The following is an 18,561-nucleotide window of genomic DNA, read 5'->3' as shown; positions in this document are numbered from 1 at the left end:
TATATATACTGTTCCCTCCCCTCTCTATCATTGGCTGTACTTTTCAACACAGTTAGGTCCACCACTCACAGGAGGTTTAACTCTCTCCATTCCTATGCTATCATTTCGCTCTCCTAAACCTCCTAATGTGTGTGGACCCTTATTCAAAAGTAAAGCATCAATACCTTTAATACCAAGAAATAATGACACGGAGACATGAATTTGGCAGAAAATTGTTAGCTATTTATTGTACCCTAACCATTAGAAAAAACTGTAAAGTAAAATTTAAATTAACATGCCGATTCAGCCGGCATATGGTGGCAGAAAAAAGAACGGCTATATTCAACTGATGATAACCTCAAAAAACCACAAACCCAAACGATCCTAAATTACCACAAAACATAAGTAGGTAATAGGTGCCCGACTCAGACCTCCACGCTGACTGCCCACCCGGATGGGTGATGACGCTGCCCCCTGACGGGTGATCTAGCGGCCTTAAAAGTCAATGGAGGTGAGTGCACCTAAACCACACAAATACTGCAAACAACTGCAACTAACCAGTCAAATCAACCTGCCGTTCTTTTCCGCCAACAGCGAAAGACTCTTCCCCAGAGTCTTCGCACCACCACCATACCCTCAACCTAACTCCTGCAACACCAGAAACAGATCCTCCAGGAAAAACAACATCCCCTCCTTGGACAGATGCACACCATCAGGCCGAAAAAGGTGACTGCCACGAAACCGAATCCTAGGGTGGCGAACCACTTTCCCTCCGTGGGCCAACACCCACTTCGCCACCGCCGCATTCACCTTTTGCCTGGCCTCATCAATCGGGCGACCGTCCGCCACTCCTTGCCAACGCCCTTGGCACCATCATAGAGAACACCAAGACACAATTGGTCCACGCTGCGGCCACACTGGCCAGATCCTCCATCATGGCCCACCGCAGCTCCAAAGATGTCCTCTTCCCCAGATCGTTGCCACCTAAATGGACAACCCGCACCCTAGGGACTCCATGCTCGCTGACCTGACTGAACAATCAACTCTTCAGATCTTTCCACATCAACCCCCGCCAACCAAGCCAACGAACGCCATGAGCCCCAGGAAACATCTGTGCCCCCTCCGAGGCCAAAAACCTGGCTGCACAGTAAGCATAAGAGTGGCCGACCCCCCAGGTTGCCAAATCGTTCTCTACCCAACCTGAAGAGAAGTAAAGGAGTAAAAATCGGTTAATAAGTATCCTAACCGGAGTATATATGAGACGCATTAACCTGAAGGATCTGCCAAAAGAAAAAAGGGGTTTTCGTGTCTTGCAGAAGTCACGGCCTAGCCGATCTAAAACAAGCTTCCAGCCAATCGAAGCAACATAAACACGCAATGGGAAAAAGCAAAATAAAATAAGGAAAATAAAACGGGGGGGGGGGGGGTATAAAAATGGGAAAAACATGTAAGAACTCAGCTGGAGGTGAAAGCGTAAAGACCTGCTGAGGGACTTTGATTTGAACTGATCAGCCGAATTGTAGATTAGAATTCAGTCCGTCAAGTCAGGCAAAAAATCGCAAAAGAACTCCAGACCCCCGCTGCCAGCAGCGGCGAGTAGCTAATCCCTGAGTAGGATAAACAGGGGAGACAAACAGACACACTACACAAGGACGTACTGAACTTTACAACATGAACTTATACAACTACTAATAAACAGAACCGTTAATCAACCAAACACTTATGGCACTGGGCGAATATATCGTCTGTAACTCGACGACTTCCATCGTCCCACTGCCTGGATTTCCGCCACGGAAAGCCCTGCTGACGCAGCCGCCGTCGCTGCCCCGATTCGGAAGGAATGCGTACCGAAAGCAGCGGGTGAAAGGCCCAAGCTCGCCAGACAGCGACTCAGCATCCAACGAAGCTGATACTTTGTTAGAGGATAACAGTCATAATGTAGCAGCCACGACCCCTGCACAGCGGGCCGAACCTCTGCATACCTTGATGCCAACCTCGCCGGGCAAATGCTCTCCAGACGGAACCAAAGTGACCCATCGCCCTCTACCTACTTGGTCCGTCTTAGAGCGACGCAATCTGCATAGCAAGGACCTGTCACCCACCACCACGTCATCCAGCAGCATGCGCGAGCCTGTCCGCTTAGATGGCGCTACCAGCTCCGAAACACGAAAGGCTCCGTGGTAAGCCATGGAGAACGCCAACTGGAACAAAAGCGATTCAAAAAATTGACGACGCTCTACCGCCAACCGCATCGATGATCGCCGGTAGCAAGGCTGCATCGATGGGCCGTCGCCTATCAGGCGGCGTCGGCGCCACGCGCGTCCACCTTTCATCGCCGTAACCAGAAGCCCGCTCTTTGTCACGTCAGGGACGCCCTTGATTTTACTAGAAACGAAATCCCAGCTAAGTACCGGGACACCACCGCTCTGGACCTACCCGTGACAAAGAGCTGCCAAATAAAAGAAAGCATCATCCGATGCCCGCTCTTACCTGCATGACTACGTCCTTGGACAAACTCTTCCCACTCACTCCAAGCTTGCCCGTAAGCCTAGAGCGTGTTCGGAGCCACCGACCGCATCGCTAGACCCTCCAGTACGGTCCGATCACCCGCCAGACATAACCGGGATATTGAAACCCACGCTCATCGGCCTCGGGTGCCAACAAACGAAATATTTCCCCTTGACCATGGGACAACGCGTCGGCAATACCGTTCTCAAGCCCTGGCACATGCTGCGCGCGGAACCATACATTCTTACGTAAGCATGTCAGCAGCAATCGCCTGAGCACCCTCAGAACCACCAGCGACTTTGCCCTCTGGTTATTGACCGCATGCACCATGCCCAGATTGTCACATCTAAACAAAATGCTGCGATGAGCCAGACGATCGCCCCAAACCTCCATTGCCACCATAATGGGGAAAAGCTCCAGCAGCAAAATGTTCTTAGTGAAACCTTCGCGATGCCATTCCTCAGGCCACGAGGCCACGCACCAAGATCCCTCTAGGTAGCAACCGAACCCAGAGGAACCCGCCGCGTCGGTAAACAGCTGTAATCGCACATTGTCGACTGTTGGGGCCTGCCAGATACGCACCCCATTGAAGTCCTCCAGGAACGAGTCCCAGGCGGCCAAATCCCTCTTAATCTCGGAGGCCAAACGAATAAATGATGCGGCCTGGCACACCCCGCCGTCGCCCTCTCCAGCTTACGGCAGAAAACCGAAATCATCGAGGTAATGCGCAACTCCATGACCGCCTGAAGGAGACTCCATGCACCAATGCAAAAATGTGCTAAACCTTCCGAAAACCGAGCAGGAAACTGAACATCCCATCTGCAAACATTTGTCAATGAAATATTCCGCACCGATCCGAAGACCCCTAAAACGGAACGAGTCCGGATGCAACGGGAGCAACCGAAAAGCGGATTCCACACCTATCTTAGCCATCAGAGCCCCCGGGACGTAACTACGGACCAGCCCCAGCGCCTCGTCAAACGATTGGTAAACGACCGAGCAGTGTGCCAGCGGTATCGCGTCGTTGACCGATGACCGCAACGGGTAAGAAAGATGCTGAATGAGCCGAAAGGCACCCGGAGTCTTCTTGGGGACTAACCCCACTGGGGAAATGACCAAGTCATCCACAAGGGGCGGGCTAAAAGGGGCCTCCATCCTACCGAGTCGCACTTCCTTCTCAACTTTCTCGCGCAAAAAGGACAGCAAGGAGCGAGCGGACTGAAGATTCAGTGGAGCCTTGACAGAGACCTCGCCCGCAACAGGCAGGCGGAAACCGAACTTAAAACCATGAAACAAAAACAGAGCATCCGTTCTATTCGGATACCAATCCAACCATTTGGACATGGCGTCCAAATTAATCGGCGATGGGGCCCTGAGGAGCAATCCCGCTCGCGCCGGGCCTAGTGTAGCTTTGCTTCCCCCTCGCGCCTTGCCGATTCCCTTTAAAGCAGTTGGAGGCCGGGTGGAAGCCGCCGCATTGCAAGCACGAATGTCGAAACCGACACTGCTTGCCGAAGGAACAGGTCGCATTATTAAAAGCGAAGCACTACCCCTTCGTGGCGGCCTGCCCACCCCCGCGGGCAGCCAACCTACCTTTCCGACTTGAAACCCCTTCCGCGCTATTCCCCTGAGCGGATGACCCTGTGCGCTGCGCGTCCGCCCCAGAATTCCGGGGCTCCTTTGCGGATTGCGAAGCCCGGGTGACCTGGAGCCAGACCTCCACGTCCTTGCACCCGAAGTCAATAATCCACAAGCAGTCCTGCTTTTCTCGGAATTTCTCATCATACATCCGCCATTCGATACCCGACGAAGTGCGCTGCATATCGTGAATCAAATGCAGGTATCGGATAACGTTCATATGTTCGTCAGGCCTATCTTCGAGGTAGCACGCCGCAAAGACGCAAAAACCGGCCAGCCAGTTGTCGAAAGTACGGAAAGCTTCAGCTCCGATGCCCTTCTTAACTGCCGCCGATTTATAATCCTTCTTCGCGTCCTTGGTCAGCACGAACATGTCCACGTAATCGCCCCTGCATATCTTCCTACGGCAGCTATCCCGTAACCCCCTCAAAACAGCCGTGTAATCACAGTGTACCACCACCGCAGGCAAATCGCGGCGCTTCTTGGCCCTGCGAGCGTCCTCGCTAACCTGCCTACACCTCTTCCGCCGCTCCTGCCGCCCCGCTGCCCTCTTAGCGAACTTTGTTGCCCGCTTTTTTGCCCTAGTAACGCTACTGACGTCGGACGCCTGCGCCGAGAGTGATGAAGAGGAGGAGGAACTGAGAGAGCTGGAGCGCGTGGTGGACCCCGACGCCGACTGGTAAACCTCACCTGACGCTGACGACTGAACGGCCTAGGAGTCCTCCGGCGTGGAAACTGCGACATCCTCCTTATCGCTCACGACCACATCAACCTCTCCGCAATCTCCTGAAAAATAAGACACAGCACGGGACCAGCCACTCCAGGAGGATTCCTAGCACTCCTGGGCAAAGAAGTCCTCTCCTCGCGCCCGTGCTCCGTCCGTACTGGACGTTGTCCCAACTGCGCCGCGGCCGCCCCCAGGACACAGCAAGCGCGCGCAATTCGCCGAGCCGCTGACCCCTGCTGCGCACCGGACCCGCCCGCTCCGGCGCGAGTGCCGGAACACCTCGCCGCCCCCGGGGTTGCGGCCGCAGCCAATGGGCCCAATGCTGCCGCCACCGTAGAGAGGGCCGACGCCAGCTCGCTGGAAGCCTCATGACGCCCACAAAAGTCGCGGCCGGCACTGGCGGGAGCCCCAGCAGATGCCGGCACACTTCTCCTGGCCCGTTGGCCGACAGGTGCCGACGGGGAACGCGACGGCCAAAGCACCGCCTGGTCCGCCGGCAATCTGCCGGCCCCCCCGCCGACGATTGGTGCGGTCCCCCACCAATCCTCCACACTAGACCGTGACCGCTGGCCCTCGCTGCCGCTGGAGTGCCTGCTGCCTGCCCCCCCCCACGTAGCCTCCCCCTGCCGACCGGAGCTCTCCCCGTCCGCAGGGTGAGCACCTCTGCGGGGCTCCGAGCTAGGGCTCATTACATTGCCGCGCCCCCCCCTGCCCACCCCCCCGCCGCCGCTTCCCGCCGGACTCCGGCATTAAGGGAGGCAGCAGGGGATACACTGTCACAGGAGGCGCCGCTGCGCGCACACGTGCGCGAACGGTGCCACTCACAGAGAGCGCGGGCGTGCGCGCACCCCGCCTCTTCCCGCCACCGTCCTCCTCGCGTCTATACTTCCACCAGCAGGGGCCGCAGGACGAGGCCCCGCGACCGGCCTCGCCCGCCCCGCCGTCGTCTTCCACCCACCCCGGCCCCCTCGCGCGGCATCAGTCTGCGGCCGCGACAAAGGGGATGGGTGGGAAACTGCACTGGGATCCCCCGTAGGCTGCCCGCTCAGGCGCGCACCCGTGCGCCTGCGGCCGCCCGCTCCCGGCATCGGCGCCTCACCCGCAGTCATAGCAGGCGAAGGCCCATGCTCGGACACCCCCGAACGGCCCCCCCGTGACCCCGGGCCCCCCCCGCCACCCTCGGCCAGAGGTCTTTTTCACCGGATCCGGAGTGAGGGGCAGGGAAGAACGGGTCCGCCCAGCGACTGCTGCACGGTAACCCGTGCCGTCGCCGGCGGATGGGGAACGGGCCGATAAGCCCGCAGGCCCATCTGCAGACCCCGCATCACCGCCAGCAGAGCGGTACCGAGCTGGGGCCCTTACAGAGCGGAGGGGGCGAGAGGCGGCCATTATATCAAGAGTAGTAAATGGATAGAGAGAGGAGGGTGGCTCATGCAGTGGATACAAAACAAATGCAAGGCAGAATACTCTAATGAGCTAGCTAAGCTCTAGTGCATGTGCAATTCAGCAACACTCACCAGAAGGAAAACCAGCAGCAAGAGATACCACGCTAGGCTTTACATCCCTATATATACTGTTCCCTCCCCTCTCTATCATTGGCTGTACTTTTCAACACAGTTAGGTCCACCCCTCATAGGAGGTTTAACTCTCTCCATTCCTATGCTGTCATTTCGCTCTCCTTCTGACCCGATCGCACGCTGCAGTATATGACAGTTAGAGGCGGTCGCTGGGCGGGGGGAGCAGAACGGCAGCGTTTGGCCGCCGTTTCATGGGCGTGGTCCGGCCAACGCAGGCGTGGCCGGACCGAATGGGGGGGGTCAGGCCGCAGCGGCTGCGTGACGTCACGCGCAGCCGCTGCGGGCCGGGGAGTGATGAGTAGCTCCCGGCCAGCACGCTAAAGCTGCGCTGGTCGGGAGCTACTCTTGAAGTGCAAAGGCATCGCTGCTGTGCGATGCCTTTGCACTTCTGCCGGGGGGGTGGCACTGACATGCGGGGCGGGATAGCCCTGTGCTGGGCGTTCCCCCGCAAGTCAGTGTGAATGATCGTAGCTATGCTAAATTTAGCACAGCTACGATCATCTCGGAATGACCCCCATAGTGGCTTACAGATGCTTACAATGATGCAAAATCTGAAACCTCTGTTCACATAAGGATCTCCACTCTCCCGTATTTAATGGTACTGTATTTAATTGTTAAGCTACTGTATCATTTAGTGTTTGGATGATAGGTCTGGGGAGTGCAGAAATTTAGACATTTTAGTGATGATGAATAGACCCCATAGTGTGTCTTATCCTGCTTGTGTATGATATAATATGCTAGTTATGAAGGCTGTGATTCACAAATAAATCAGCCAATTAGTAAGGTTCTTGCAGAAAGTGAGTAAACTTCTCTGCCTTTTGGCTAAAATTAGGTGTAGATGCCTCTGTATACTGTGGGGATTAAAGGTGCCCCCATTAGGTGATGGGCCACCACCTAATCTTCTGGCTAAAAGGCCAGCTGCCTGAAGCCTGAGGTGCTATGGTGCTGCCTGAGTCAGGGGTGTCGAAAAGGTACTAGTGATGGACCACACCTATGCACTGTGCACTTCTGTTTTTCAGATAGCACCATTTTTCTGATCTGCCTCTGTTATCCACACTCATTATTCGCTCCCATTCACAATTGCAGGACTCTCTTCAGGCTGCACCCACTCTGTGGAATGCTCTCCCACTCACAATAAGACTCTCCTCTAGTCTCTAAATCTTCACGCGTTCAATGAAAACTCACCTATTCAGGCAAGCTTATCAAACACCGGAACTACCCACCTTTATAAACTTTCCTATCCAATTACACCTCCAATGTACAGACCACACATATCCTCACATTTTTTTCAATTTCTTCACTTTCCCTTCCTCCTCACACCAGGCCAACATTGCTGTGTGGCCATATCATGCAGCCCACCAAGAACCTTTACAATCTGGTGGATCATGATGCAATAGATAACACCTATCTTTGTGTATCACTGTCTATTTCCTTATAGATTGTAAGCTTGTGAGGGGGCCTTCCTACCTCTATGACTGTCTGTTATTACCCAATTTTGTTTTATTACTGTTGCTTCCATTTATAAAACACAATGGAATATGCTACACTATATAAGACACTGTTAATAAAAAATAAATAATAATAATGTTTCCTTTGTCCTAGACTTCTGGCTTGAACAAAGATAATTTTTAACATTCCTGGCCAAATGGCTGGAGCATGTTTATTTTTTAATTTTATTATTTTGCACCTATTCAAATCACCACACACTTTTATGTGTGTGTCATATTGTATGTGATTCTGGGTGTAGACCCTTATGATCCACCATATCCCCAAGTTACCTGAGGATCTCTCCCTTTGGGGAGAGCTAAAGAAGCCGTTTCCCAGGGGGAAGCTCCAGCCAACCCTGGGTAGAAAGGGGTGACACCGAGCCTTGTGGTGGAGGGAAACCCAGTGAATCATGCCCCCTTTTGGGCCTATTGTTTCTGGGGGTCAGAGATGTCAAGGTATTCCCCCCCCCCCCCCCCCCCAGCTTCGGTGAAGGAGTACCCAAAGGTTCCCTTTCTTCCGCTTTGTGGCCTTATGACTTCCAATGGGATGGTGAGAAATGGATCCCTTCTGCTTTTGGAGAGGGTGCAGAGACCCAAGCCACCAGCAGAGTTTTGCACTGCACTGTGTGATTGGAGCACATACCTCAGGCTTCAATAAAAAAACTTCTAGTCAGTCATTCTTAGCCACAGTTCATCACACCCCTGCTCAGAGCTGGATCTGCCCCTGGGAGAAAATTCAGAGAAATGTAGAATTGGCACAATTTGAGCTATTCATATATAGAAAACAACAGGAGCTGCTAAATATGTATGTTACACAGCCTTATTGGCCACGCGTCCAGTGTCGGGCTGGGACATAAAGGGCCCACCGGGAGGATTCAGTGGTAAGGGCCCATGCTTAGGAGTATGGCCAGTTTCCAGGGGGAGGGGGGGGGGGGGTGGCTGGCCACCGCAGAGGTTTGCGTAACCATTAGAGAGTGCATGGTCTGGGCCCTTTGATAAATATAAAAAGTAAATACTGCTAGTGCATGAATGGTAATATACCAGATTAATATCAGCAATGCACTGTAGAAAATACACCATAGTCCTGTGCAATATAAGGTAATGTATGTATAAATCAAGTGCACAGTCTGGAACCAGATCCCTAGAGGAGGAGGTGGGCCCCCAGACAGTGGGGCCCATGGGGGGTTTCCCCTCTGCCCCTGTGGGCCAGTCCAACCCTGCACACATCAGTATTACAAGTTTTCCCTTACCACCTCATACACGCTGAAATACCGCACTGCTCATGGGGGTCAGCAGCCTATTTCACCTGCCCGGCTGCCCTAGCTGAGAGGCCCGGTGAGTAGAGAGGCCTACTGTATATCTGGTGGGCATTGCACTATATTTATAAAGCCAGCAGCTACAGGGAGTACTTTCTATATACACAGAGCTCGGCATTGAAGGATTCCTTACTCAACCCAGCTCCTGGATCCATTTAGCCTACTGTGGTTTCTGCCCAGTCCCAACTGCTTATTCTAGCTGTCGGTTGTATATGTACTGTATCACTTGCTAACACTCTCAGCTTCATGATTTCTGGGGGGGGTGGTTTATGGAAATGCTGATCTAATCAATGTGTGGGCAAGCTTTGGGGACTCTTATTTTATATTACTTTGTGGAGACATAACACTGCTGAATGCTATGTCTTACCTTGACTGTCTGACCTTACACAGTCCTGCCTTTTATATAGTCTTGCAGTGGCAAACGCAAGATTTGCATGGGGGGGTTTCCAGAACTGGGTGGAGCCAATCACGGGGGTGGGGACTGAGGTGACCCAGTATATGCTGGGTCCGTAAAACTAGTGTGTCTGTGTGTGTGTGTGTATATATATATATATATATATATATATATATATATACATATATCTACACATATATATACATATATATATATATACATACACACACACACACACACACACATACATATACACATATACATAGCATATTAAACATGCATACATACATGTGGGGCTGGTCTCTTCCAAGTGCTGCTGGGATTTCTAAGTGAGAGTTGGAAACAGTAAAAAGGTGAGTTAGAATACAGAAAAAGGTGAGTTTTATAATACACAATCAGGAACACACATTTGCAGTGCCAGTAAACTTCTGGTGAGGCTGCAAGGGGCTGACCTTGTGAGTGAGTGAGAGGGTCTCTTACTTGGAGTAGCAGAGGGGCTGTGATTGTGCGGGTGTGAGGGGCTTTTTTTTTTTTTTTTTCCTTAGCAGGAGCTGGAAGCTGAGTGAAAAGGAGGAGCAGTGAGCTGGAACAACTGCAACTGCTAAGTGGAGTATAGGTGCCACAGGAGAGAGTACTACGGCTGCATAAAAGTGAAGGACCAAGAACCGCACAAAGATAGATAAGTATAAGCCAGCTTAATTATTGTATAAGTGATATTGCTTGTCTTCTATTTTTTATTTTTGCTGCTTTTTCTTTGAGTGTAACAGGGAGTTAGACCTTGCAAACAATATGGGAGGGGCTGTGATTGAGGACCTCACTCAGTGCATGTCGTGCAAGATGTATGCACACCTGGAGCTACCGGCCCAGTGTGAATACATCTGCACGAGGTATGTGCGAACGGTTGCCCTGGAAGCCCAGGTAACTGATCTAGAGCAAACCGTTACGCGACTGAGGGAGATTCACAATCTCGAGCGTAGTTTAGACAGAACGGTGGAGGAGTTGCGGGAGGGGTCACTGGTAGAAGAGGATGATGATCAGGTAGCCAGTTGGGTCACAGTTAGAAGGAAGAAAAAGAGGGGGAGGCACGACATCTCCGAACTATCAAACCCGAACAAATTTGCCCGATTGGACGAGGAATCGGAGGATGATAGTGAAGAAATGACGGTGCCGGAGGAGACTGCTCCCTCTAGCATCCAGAGGTGCGGTCCCTCTGGCACGGTTGGGATAAAAGATAGAGAGGTACCTAGTCAAATGGTGGTGGTAGGGGATTCTATCATCAGGAAGGCAGATAGGGCAATCTGCTACCGGGACCGTGATCGCCGTACAGTCTGTTGTCTCCCGGGTGCTCGGGTACGGCACATCGCGGACCGGGTAGATAGATTGTTGGGAGGGGCTGGCAAAGACCCGGCGGTCTTGGTGCACGTTGGCACCAATGACAAAGTTAGCGGAAGGTGGGATGTCCTTAAGAAAGACTATAGGGACTTAGGAAAGAAACTGAAGGCAAGGACATCTAAGGTAATATTCTCGGAATTATTACCAGTGCCACGCGCTAGTCCAGGGAGGCAGAGGGAGATTAGGGAGGTAAATGTGTGGCTTAGGGATTGGTGCAGGAAAGAGGGGTTTGTGTTCCTGGAACACAGGGCGGACTTCTCAGTCAGGCGCCATCTCTTTTGTCGTGACGGATTGCACCTGACTGAGGAGGGGGCAGCAGTGCTGGGGGGAAGGATGGTTAGAAGGTTGGAGGAGATTTTAAACTAGGAGCCTGGGGGGAGGGTTTAGCTAGAAACTACGGGTCATGCAGTGAGAATAGTGGGGACGGCAGTAGTAAACGAAATGGGGGAGAAGTTGGGGGGAGGGTAAGAGCAGGCGGTAAGGTTACTAACATGGGTACTAAAAGGGATTTTACCAAAGCACTAACCAATGACGATTACAGGTCATCCTTGCCACATAAGGTGAAAGATGTCCCTAACGCAAGGGAAAATACTTATCTTAGTTGTATGTATGTAAACGCTAGAAGCATTACTGGTAAAAAGGGTGAACTAGAAATACTTGCAGCAAGCAAACAGTATGATATTATAGGCATTACTGAAACTTGGTGGGATGAATCTCATGATTGGACAGTCAATCTAGAGGGCTATACACTGTTTAGGAGAGACAGACTAAATAAAAAGGGTGGAGGGGTGTGTCTGTACGTAAAGCCGTTTTTAAAACCTAATATATGGGAAGATCGTCAGGAGGGGACTGTAGACACTGTTGAGACATTATGGGTAGAAATTGCATGCGGGGAAAAAGGAACAAAAAAGTTAGTATTGGGTGTATGCTATAGGCCGCCTGGTATCAACGCATCTGATGATGAATTGTTACTAAAGCAAATTGAAAAAGCAGCAGGAGTAGGAGACATAGTAGTGATGGGAGATTTTAACTATCCAGAGATAAACTGGAAAAACGATTCATGTGATACTGCTAGGGGCAGTATGTTTTTAAACACACTAAATGATAACTACCTAGTCCAACTAATTGAGGAACCAACTAGGTACAATGCAATCTTAGACCTGGTATTAACAAACAATCAGGATTTGGTATCGGGTATTATAGTAGGGGAACCCATAGGAAACAGCGACCACAATATGGTCACATTCAATATCAGTTTCTACAAACAGCCCTATACTGGCTCAACTAGGACTTTAAACTTTAGCAAAGCCAACTTTGAAATGATGAGGGTATTTTTCAGGGATATTGAATGGGAAGGTTTGTTTTTAGGAAAAAATACTACGGAGAAATGGGAGGTACTAAAATTCCTGCGAGCTAAAAATACACTCAAATATATTCCTATGAGTAGCAAAAAAGGGAATAAAAATCATAAACCGATGTGGCTTAACAAAAAGATTAAGGAACTTATGGGCAAGAAAAGGCGAGCATTTAAAAAATACAAATCTGACGGGGATGCAGAGTCATTTCAGCAATATAAGGAATGTAACAAAAATTGCAAAAAGGAAATAAGAGCGGCTAAAGTAAAACTGAAAAACTAGTAGCAAAGGAAAGCAAAGCGAATCCCAAAAAATTCTTTAAATACATTAATAGCAAGAGATTAAAAAAGGAGAGTATAGGCCCTTTGAAAGACAAGTTGGGAGTCTTAAGCAAAAATGATAATGACATAGCGGACACACTAAATGAGTTTTTTTTCAACAGTATTCACTAGAGAGGACCCAATTCAGGGACTGACACACAATCTCAATAATGACAATATCACACTGATAGGTACTTATTTAAGCGAGGAAGTAGTCTGTGACCGATTAAAACATTTAAAGTTTAATAAATCACCAGGGCCCGATGGTATTCATCCAAGGGTTCTAATGGAGCTTCACTCTGAACTGGCAAAACCACTATCTTTGATCTTTGAGGATTCAGTTATATCAGGTATGGTTCCCAAAGACTGGCGTATAGCGGAAGTAGTGCCTATATTCAAAAAGGGAAGTAAAGCTGAACCAGGTAATTATAGACCAGTTAGTCTTACATCTATAGTGGGGAAAGTATTGGAAGGTATTCTAAGAGATAGTATTCAGAAGTTCCTTGAAACCAATAAGGTCATTAAAAGGAATCAACATGGGTTTATGAAGGACAGATCCTGTCAAACCAACTTACTTGGCTTTTATGAAACAGTAAGCGCAAACCTAGATCAGGGTAAAGACGTGGATGTAATCTTTTTAGACTTTGCCAAAGCGTTCGATACTGTACCACACATGAGACTTATATACAAGCTACAAGAATCAGGGCTAGGAAGCACAATATGCACTTGGGTCAAAAACTGGTTAGATAATAGGAAGCAGCGCGTTGTGGTTAATGGATCTTTTTCAACTTGGACTGAAGTGCTAAGTGGTGTGCCGCAAGGCTCAGTATTAGGACCGCTATTGTTCAATATTTTCATTAACGACCTAACAGAAGGTCTAGAGAGCATGGTGTCAATTTTTGCAGATGATACCAAATTGTGTAAGGCTATAAATACAGAGGAGGATGCCGAGTCTCTTCAGAACGACTTAGTTAAATTAGAAGCATGGGCAGCCAAATGGAGAATGCGCTTCAACACAGACAAGTGTAAGGTAATGCACTGTGGTAACAAGAACAAAAATTACACCTACCTACTAAATGGGGTAAAATTAGGGGATTCTGTACTGGAAAAGGACTTAGGTGTCCTCATAGATAGCAAGCTAAGAAGTAGTATCCAAAGTAGGACTGCAGCAAAGAAGGCTAATAAGATATTAGCATGCATAAAACGGGGTATTGATGCTAGGGACGAGAGTATTATACTCCCGTTATATAAATCACTAGTGAGGCCACACCTTGAATACTGTGTACTACAAAAAGGATATCCTGGAGCTTGAAAAGGTACAGAGGAGGGCGACCAAACTAATTAAGGGCATGGAGACGATGGAATACAAGGAAAGGCTTGAAAGACTAGGCATGTTTACATTGGAAAAGCGGAGACTAAGAGGGGATATGATCAACATCTACAAATATATAAGGGGACAATACACAGAGCTTGCGCGGGACCTGTTTTTGGTTAGATCAACACAGAGGACTCGTGGACACTCGCTCAGGTTAGAGGAGAGGAGATTCCGCACAATACGGCGTAAAGGCTTTTTCACGGTAAGGACAATACGTGTTTGGAATTCCCTGCCCAAGGGAGTTGTAATGGCGGAATCTGTCAACACCTTTAAGAATGGGTTAGATAAATTCCTATTGGAAAAGGATATCCAGGGGTATGGTGCATAGTCATGCATTATAGTTACTATAAATAGGGATAAAATGCAATGGCTGACAGCAGCATTAGTCAGAAATTTTAGTCAAATCATCATGCATAGGACACCACAAATAGGTTGAACTCGATGGACAATTGTCTTTTTTCAACCTCAGATACTATGTTACTATGTTACTATGTATATATATATGTACACACACATACAGTACACATATATATATACATGTATATATAGTGTGTGTGTGTGTGTGTGTGTGTGTGTGTGTGTGTGTGTGTGTGTTTATATGTATGTATGTATATACATGTGTATATATGTATGCATATGGATATATATGTACTATAATTAAAATAAAGTAAACTTTTATTGCACTTACAAGTGCCACCAGGAAGACAGCAGGCTGCAGAGGACGATAGACAGCCATTAATAATACTCATGCAGCTTAAGAAAGAAAGAAAAAAATTTTTTTTTAAGTGAAGGGGGTTTCTGGGTGCTCGGAAACCCCCCCTGTGTGCGCCACTGTCTTGGAGTCAGAGGAGAGGATGGAGTCATCTATTGCTGCAGTCAAAGACAGCATTGCCTCCATTCTTGCTGAGATGAAATCTCTTAAGAAAGCCATTCATTCAGAGATTCAAAAACCTGTGCCTGGGCTTAAGGTGGAGGCATCTGATCTGGGGGCCCGCACTAATGATGTTGAACAAAAAAATTATGAAGTGATCCAATACCAACAAGATGTGGAGCACTCGCTCTCGGCTATGGAAGCTGATAGCCACCTCCTTCAGAATCAACATGAGGATTTAGAAAATACAGCCAAACATAATAATCTACATATTAAACTTATTCCTGAATCCATTGAGCCCGCTCAGCTAGAATACTCTTTGACTTTTTTCAACATCTACTACCGTATTTTTCACTACCGATGTTGCTTCTGGATAGAGCACATCGTACTCTTAGACAAATACCGCCACCCTCGGCCAGCCTAGAGATGTGGTGCTTCAATGCTATTATTTCAAGATCAAAGAAAGAATCCTGGCAGCTTCCCGAGATAAGGACACTTGTCAGCTAGAATTCCACCATTTGTCTGTATTTCAAGATCCTCCCCTACTACACACAAGAGGCACTTTGATTTCCCATTACCCCAAGAACACCATCCCCACAGTGAAACATGGTGGTGGCAGTATCATGCTGTGGGGATTTTTTTCAGCAGCAGGGACTGGGAAACTGTTTTGAGTCGAGGGAAAGATGGATGGTGCTAAATACAGGAATTTTCTTGAGCAAAACCTGTTTCAGTCTGCCTGTGATTTGAGACTGGGACGGAGGTTCACCTTCCAGCAGGACAATGACCCGAAGCATATTGCTAAAGCAACACTCGAGTGGTTTAAGGGAAAACATTTAAATGTGTTGGAATAGCCTAGTCAAAGCCCAGATCTCAATCCAATTGAGAATCTGTGGTCAGAATTGAAGATTGCTGTTCACAAGTGGAAACCATCCAACATGAAGGAGCTGGAGCAGTTTTGCCTTGAGGAATATGAAAAAATCCCAGTGGCAAGATGTGGTAAGCTCATAGAGACTTATCTAAAGCGACTAGCAGCTGTAATTGCTGCAAAAGGTGGCTCTACAAAGTACTGACTTTAGGGGTGTGAATAGTTATGCACGCTGAAGTTTTCTGTTATTTTGTCCTATTTGTTGTTTGCGTCACAATAAAAAAATCTTCAAAGTTGTAGGCATATTCTGTGAAGAAATGGTTCAAACCTTCAAACAATCCATTTTAATTTCAGGTTGTGAGGCAATAAAACATGAAAAATGCAAAGGGGGGTGAATACTTTAGCAAGGCACTGTATGTACTACTTTATGGGTTTATGGTATTTTAGCCAGACAATCTGGGGAGGAGTCTCCTTTTCTTTCCTCTCAGTTGCCCTATTCTTTTATCTTTCCTTTTACCTCTTGCTATTCTTTTTTGCATTCACTTTCTTTCAATAAACACAATTCTTTAAAAAAGACTGCTCTACATCTTGATAATAGTATACCAAGAGCTGGGCCCCACCTGATGAATATATATTTCATTTTACAGACTTATTTTCAGATTTTAATTTAATTTTTTGTTAATTTGCATGTACATTTTGATTGTGTATTTATATTGATGGTATACTATTTTCATGATTTTAAATAGCATCTGTTTTGATTGGTAAATAATTAGTACATCTTATTACCATGTATTCGTGGGATTCCACAATCCCATTTGTTGGTTTTTATGTTATTTTATATTTGTGTTAACATTTAATTTTATATTATAGGTAATTTATGCACATACAAAAATCATTAGCACTGATGCTTTCCATTTTAACTTCCAGATGTTGAGGTACCAGATGACAGTTCCTTAACCTCCAGCTGCTAGTTGTAGAAAATATAATTAATGTTGATTTTTATTTAACACATACTCTGCTATTTGTACTCTTTTCTTGTTCAATAATAGAAAAATTAGATGTTATGCAATTATATCTGTATACAAACTGTAATATTACAGTCGGCACTGCATAGACATGACTTTGCCTATTTGCTGCTAAGGCTCATCATGGTTGCACAAAGCAACAGCTATTTACCTTGCATTAGGCAGCTAATGACTGACAGTCAAAATACCGACATGGTCAAAATACTGACATTCATTATGCTGACATGTTCAAAATGCTGACATAGGGGTATATTTACTAAGATCCCGATTTTGACCGAGATGGTGTTTTTTCTTCAAAGTGTCATCTCGGGAATTTACTAAACTCAAATCACGGCAGTGATGAGGGCATTCGTATTATTTTGTAAGTCCTAGGAAAAAATTACGAATCAATACACCATCGGTCAAATACGCCAGGAATTAGGTAGAAATCGGTCATTTACTAAAAAGTGCAAATCACAAACACTGCCGACAATGGGGGTCATTCCGCGTTGTTCGCTCGTTATTTTTTTCTCGCAACGGAGCGATTAGTCGCTAATGCGCATGCGCAATGTCCGCAGTGCGACTGTGCCAAGCAAATTTGCTATGCAGTTAGGTTTTTTACTCACGGCATTACGAGGTTTTTTCTTCGTTCTGGTGATTGTAATGTGATTGACAGGAAGTGGGTGTTTCTGGGCGGAAACTGGCCGTTTTATGGGTGTGTGCGAAAAAACGCTACCGTTTCTGGGAAAAACACGGGAGTGGCTGGAGAAACGGAGGAGTGTCTGGGCGAACGCTGGGTGTGTTTGTGACGTCAAACCAGGAACGACAAGCACTGAACTGATCGCAGATGCCGAGTAAGTCTGGAGCTACTCAGAAACTGCTAAGAAGTGTCTATTCGCAATTCTGCTAATCTTTCGTTCGCAATTTTTATAAGCTAAGATTCACTCCCAGTAGGCGGCGGCTTAGCGTGTGCAAAGCTGCTAAAAGCAGCTTGCGAGCGAACAACTCGGAATGACCCCCAATAGCCAAACACTGCCGTGATAAAATACAAATCGTGAAAAAGTGCTAAAAAAAACCAGACCTGCTTTTTTTAACCGTGTTCGGATAGGCATGCACGGATCCATGAGATCCGTGCATGTTTTTCAGTGGGAAGGGGTGGGAATTTCTTTATTTTTGTAAAAAAAAATGTGTGGGGTCCCCCCTCCTAAGCAAAACCAGCCTCGGGCTCTTTGAGCCGGTCCTGGTTGAAAAAATATGGGGGAAAAAATGTCAGGGGTTCCCCCATATTTAAACAACCAGCACCGGGCTCTGCGCCTGGTCCTGGTTCCAAAAATACGGGGGACAAAAAGCGTAGGGGTCCCCCGTATTTCTGAAACCAGCACCGGGCTCCACTAGCCAGATACATAATGCCACAGCCGGGGGACACTTTTATCTAGGTCCCTGCGGCCCTGGCATTACATAACCAACTAGTCACCCCTGGCCGGGGTACCCTGGAGGAGTGGGGACCCCTTAAATCAAGGGGTCCCCCCCCTCCAGCCACCCAAGGGCCAGGGGTGAAGCCTGAGGCTGTCCCCTCCATCCAAGGGCTGCGGATGGGAGGCTGATAGCCTTTTTGATAAAAATTTAATATTGTTTTTAGTAGCAGTACTACAAGTCCCAGCAATCCTCCCGGCAAGCTGGTACTTGGAGAACCACAAGTACCAGCATGCGGTGGAAAACCGGGCCCGCTGGTACCTGTAGTACTACTACTAAA

The sequence above is a fragment of the Pseudophryne corroboree genome, chromosome 6 (genome assembly GCF_028390025.1).
Source record: "Pseudophryne corroboree isolate aPseCor3 chromosome 6, aPseCor3.hap2, whole genome shotgun sequence".
NCBI classification, from domain to species: Eukaryota; Metazoa; Chordata; class Amphibia; order Anura; family Myobatrachidae; genus Pseudophryne; species Pseudophryne corroboree.
This window is presented reverse-complemented; position numbering follows the sequence as displayed.